Raw genomic sequence first — 5,761 nt, 5'->3', positions numbered from 1 at the left:
AAGACGTAAAACTCTCCCTCTTTGCAGATGACATGATACTTTATGTGGAAAACCCAAAAGACTCCACCTCCAAATGACTAGAACTCACAGAATTTCATCAACGTGGCAGGATATAAAATCAATGCACAGAAATCAGTTGCATCTCTATACTCTAACAATGTAACTATAGAAAAAGAAATTAAGGAATCAATTCTATTTACAATAGCACCAAAAACTGTAGGAAACCTAGGAATAAACCTAACCAAAGATGTAAAGGATCTATACTCCAGAAACTACAAAACACTTATGAAAGAAATTGAGGAAGACACAAAAAGACGGGAAAATAGTCCATGCTCATGGATTGGAAGAATAAACATTATTAAAATGCCTATCCTCCCAGAGCAATTTACACTTTCAATGCCATTCCTATTAAAATACCATTGGCATTTTTCAAAGAGCTGGAACAAAAAATCCTAAAATTTGTATGGAACTAGAAAAGACCTTGAATCATCAAGGGAAGGATGAAAAAGAAAAACAAAGCTGGGGGCATCACATTGCCTGACTTCAAGCTATATTACAAAGCTGTGATCACCAAGACAGCATGGTATTGGTACAAAAACAGACACATAGACCAATGGAGATTTATACTTCTATTTGTTTTCCTCTTACTTATTAATACCCTTTTATTTCAACCTGAAGAATTACCTTTAACATTTCTTGTAATGCCAATCTATTGCCAGTCCATAATGCCAGTCCAGTGAACCCCTTCAGCTTTTGTTTGTCTAGAAAACTCATTGTCTCTCCTTCAATTCTAAAGGACAACTTTATTTGGTAGAAGATTCTTGGTTGTCAGTATTTTTCTTCCAGCCCTTGGTTCTACTTCCAAGTACTCATGCTACTCCCTCTGGCCTGCAATGTTTCTGCTGAAAAATTGACTAAGCCTTAGAGGGATTCCTCTGTATATAACAAGTCTTTTTTTGTTTTATTACTACTTTGAAGATTTTGTCCTTGGCCATAACTTTTGACAATTTAATTACACTATGTTTCAGTGTGGGTCTCTTTGGAGTCATCTTATTTACAACCCTCAAGGATTCATGGATTTGAATGTCTTTCTCAAGGTTGAGGAAGTTTTCAGCCATTATTTCTTTGAGTGTGCTTTCTTCCCCTTTCCCTCTCTGTTCTCTTTCTGAGACCCCTATAATGCAAATGTTGGTCAGCTTTATGGCGTCCCATAGTCCCTTAAGCTATCTTCTCTCTTGTCCATTCTCATTCTTTTTGCTTATCTGATTGGATGAATTCTCCTACCATGTTTTTTAGTTCATTGAGCCTTTCTTCCACTTGATGTAGTCTAATGTTGAACCTCTCTACTGAAATTTTTTTAGCTCAGTTATTGTATTATTCATTTCTATGATTTTTGTTTAATACTTTATTATATTTTTTACCTCTTTGTTGAAATTCTCACTGTTCATGTATTGTTCTGATCTCAGTAAGCATCTTTATGATCATTGTTTTAAACTCTTTATCAGGCAAGTCACTTGTTTCCGTTTCATTAAGTTTTGTTACTGGAGTTTTCTCTTGTTCCTTTTTGGGGGACAAATTTTTCTGTTTCTTCTTTTTTCTTGACTTCTCTGGGTTGATTTCCATGCATTAGATAGAACAGTCACTTCTCCCAGTCTTGATGGAGTATTCTCATGTGGGATATGATTCTTATCTATCAGCCCAGCCTGAGTTCTTGGTTGTCTCTCAAACCTTTGTGATTTTCCAAGCCACTCTCTTTGTTTTTAGTGACTCCTAGTATTTGAGGGTATGCTGAAATCTGTCTTTGTCTCAAAGGGGAAGATCACATTCAGAACTTAAATGTACGCTGGTTGGAAGCTGGATCCTCAGGCAGTAGTGGGAAAAGTATGTAGTTAAGGAAGATACTCAGAGAGGTACTTTATGTCTGCCCCTCTGTGATGGGCCTGTGTTTATAGCAACAGAGGGGTGCCCTCTGCCTATTAATGTGTTTTTCTTTGTTTCTCGTAATACCGTGGGACTCAGGGATGCAAAACTTATTGGCTATCAGAGCCAAGTGATCTAGGGTCCCATCTGTTGGGCAGTGACTACAAAACTGTAAAGCACCCAAAACTTTCACGTGATGTAACTGTGATTATCTCCATTTCTATCACTAACCATGTTAGACAGTATAAATTTGGCTCGCACTGGGAACATTTTTCTAGGTGAATAACTAAAAATTGAACTTACCTGATGTACCAGGCAGTTGCTAAGTGTTTTGCATCACTTATTTAATTTCATCCTGTGAATACATTAAGAAGTAGAGTTAAAAATATTAAATTCAGGGTGCCTGGGTGGCTCAGTTGGTTAAGCATCTGACTCTTTATCTTGGCTCAGGTCTTAGTCTCGGGTCATGAGTTTGAGCCCCACGTTGGGGGTTTTAAAAAAAAAAGTTAAATTATTTACCTATGTCCACACATCTCTTAGCAAAGACCTGGAATTTAAACCCAGGCTTCTGACTCCAGAGACTTCTCCTTGGGGTGCTAGAGGGTATGCACCTGTAGCATTAGGTTGCATAGATCAGTTGACATTTGGTAACATTTTTAAATATACTTAACTGTGATATATAACATATATATTGAAAATACATGAAAATAATTAAGATTAATAAATTATTATAAAGGAAAAACTCATGTATCTGCTACCTACATCAAGAAATGAATCATTGCTTCTTTGCAAGGGGACTTGGCACAAAGTTGTAGCAAACCAACAGCTGCAGTTGCCACTGTTCTCTTCAGCTTCACAATGTTTCCCATGGCCAAAAATGCTCTACATTGTCTCTGAGTTCAAAGCATTCAGCAAACAATGGCAAGGCAGAGCCACCAGAAACAGACACCTGATTTCTCTGACAAATATGATAATACTATATAATCTAGGGGAGCCATTTCTGTGTTACTGTGTGGGCATATACAGCAACACAAAGTGAAACAGAATGGAACCTGTCCCTGTTGGCAGAATCACCCCAGAGGAATCTAGAAATCAGTAACTATCCCAGCTGGTATAAAACTGAATTGTTTCAAAACCTACTCATACTTGATGCCAAGTAAAAGCACTGTGTACCCATTAAAACACAGCATGATTGAAGAAATAAAGTACATTTGTGAAATTTTAAAAAAAGAAAGAAATGGAACATTGCCACTATTCAAGAAGCCCTTTGCTTTCGCCTTCTTGCTCTCCCCAAAGTAATCACTTTCCTGACATTTATTGTAATTACCTTAATAGTTTTACCATGTAAGATTGCATCAACTAAACAGTGTAGATTAGGTCTACCTGTTTTTGAACTCTATATAGATGGAATCATGTTGTATATAATATTTTTGTCTGGCTTCTTTTAAACATATCTATGAGATTCATCTAGCTTTTAGTCCTGTAACTAGTTTGTTCATTTTTTTTTTTTTGGCTATATATTCATTGTAGACCTATATCACCATATATTTTTCTATTTTACTGTTAATGAACTGTTTACAGTTAAAGACTTACAAAAATATGCTGCCATGAATATCCTTGTCTCTGTCATTTGTTACATTCATGAATTTCTGTGAGTATATGTTTACAAATAGAATTTCTGGGTCTATAGATATGCATATGCTCAACTTCGGTAGATATCACCAAACTATTTCCAGAGTGGTAGCACAAATTTTATACTTGTACCAGCACTATGTAAGCATTTCTCTTTCTACACATCAATTGGTATTCTTTTGAATTTTAGCCACTCTGACAAATTGTGTAGTGGTAGCTCACTGTGGTTTTTTATTAATGAGACTGAATAGCATTTCATATATTCAAGGTCATTTAGATATCCTCTTTTGTCAATTTCCTCTTCAAGTATATTACACAGCTTTTAAATTGGGTTGTCAGTTGTTGTATGACTGAGACTCATTATTTTGTATATTATTCCTTTTTAAGTTGTATATATATTTTTAAAAGATTTATTTATTTGAGAGAGAGCATTGAGGGGGGCAGAGGGAGAGAGAGAATCTCAAGCAGATTCCCTTTCAAGCACAGAGCCCAATGTGGGACTCAGTCTCATGATCCTAAGATCATGACCTGAGCCAAAATCAAGGGTCAGATGCTTAACTGACTGAGCCACCCAGGCGCCCATCAGTTATATATTTTTAAAATATCCTCTCTCACTCAATGGTCATCCTCTTCTATGAAGTCATGAAGGTAGTGATCTGAATTATCTTCTAATTACTCTGCAGGGTAATGGGGACAGATAGTATTTTCAATAGTAGTGCTAGGATACCTGGATACAATGTGGGAGAAAAAAACTCTTAACCTCTATCCCATACCATACACACACATACACACAAAACAATTATAGTGGATTGCTAATATAAATATGGAAGGTAAAACAATAAAGATTTTAGAAGATAATTCAGATGACTATCTGCATGACCTCACAGAAGGGCACCATTTTTAAATAAGGACACAAAAACCACTAACCAAAAAGAAAATGTTGGTTAATTGTATTACATTAAAATTAAGAAATTATTTTCCTCAGAAGACACGAATTCCCTCTTCAACTGGGTCTAATCTGTTAAATCTTTCCACTGAGTTCTTAATTTCAGTAGTTCAGTTTTTCCATTCTAGAATTTCTATTTGGTCCTTTTGAGATCATCTCTGTCACTTATATAGTATCTCATTATCTGTCAATATATTTTGTCTTTTAGCTCCTTGAAATAGTAAGCATAATTGTTTTAAAGTCTAGCTCTAGTATCTGAAGATTTTGTGGATAACTTTTTCTTTTCTGTTTTCCCCCCTGGTTAAGATCTTTCATACCATTTAATTTCCTTGTGTGTCTTGTTATCTGTGCTTGTGTGCCACCCATTGTTTCTAAGAATTATAGCAATAATTTGTGGTCTGTGGTGATGCTATCTTCCTCCATAGAAGATATTTGTTTGTTTCTGCCACATGTGGTGGGGCTCTATTAATCTGGGATTACTTTAATTCAGTTTTAGAAGTGATTATTTTTCTAGATTATCCATATATCTCTTAGCTGAGATCAGCCTATGGGAAAAGCATTTTTTTCCAATTTACTCTTCCTCCTACAATACAGACATTCAGGGCCTCAACACAAATTTCAGGGAATTTATCATGATTCCATCTTAGCAAGCCTGAACTTTTGCCCCTCCCTATAGCCTTCTAGAACCACTGCTTAGACTCTTAGATTCCTCCATTAGAATAGCAAATTCTTTATACTACGTCTCTCAAGTATCACCTTCTCAGATTTTGGCCCAATAAATCTTCCCTCCTTTATTAGAATCCCAATACCCTTATTTTATTTTTCTGTAGTTTTAATAGTTATCATCATCAAAAGATTTGGTCCATAGTGCCTGACAACAATTATCAGAAGTCAAAGGCTCTATTCCTCACCTCTCATATTATAGGGTAGAACTAATTTCATGGAGTGAATTCAATTATTTAATACTTTCATGTTTTCTGATTTCCAGGTGAAAAATTCATTAGGTTCTGTCCAAAAAGAAACTTTTGGTACCATTTCAGTTTTAGAATTCATGGGTCTAAATTCAATAGCACAATCAATAAAATTATGCCTGTATTTAAGATTCCTTTTATTATAATACAAACCCAATTCAAACTGACTTTTTGAAAATTAGCAATATTTGTTCACTTAATCAAGAGGCATATTAGCTTCAGGAGGGGCTTTATGCAACTGCTCAAATAATCTCACCAGGACTGGTTTCAGTCTCTCTCTCATTTCATTCTT

At 35.5% G+C, this 5,761-nt stretch overlaps 1 pseudogene; it reads left to right on the top strand.

The window, feature by feature from the left end:
- The first annotated feature begins 2,778 nt into the window (after nucleotides 1–2,778).
- LOC113916156 lies at nucleotides 2,779–3,019 on the top strand (annotated as a pseudogene).
- Nucleotides 3,020–5,761: the final 2,742 nt, after the last annotated feature.

The sequence above is a fragment of the Zalophus californianus genome, chromosome 1 (assembly GCF_009762305.2).
Source record: "Zalophus californianus isolate mZalCal1 chromosome 1, mZalCal1.pri.v2, whole genome shotgun sequence".
NCBI lineage: Eukaryota > Metazoa > Chordata > Mammalia > Carnivora > Otariidae > Zalophus > Zalophus californianus.
The sequence above is the reverse complement of the archived record's forward strand: the minus strand, read 5'-3'. Positions and strand labels throughout refer to the sequence as shown.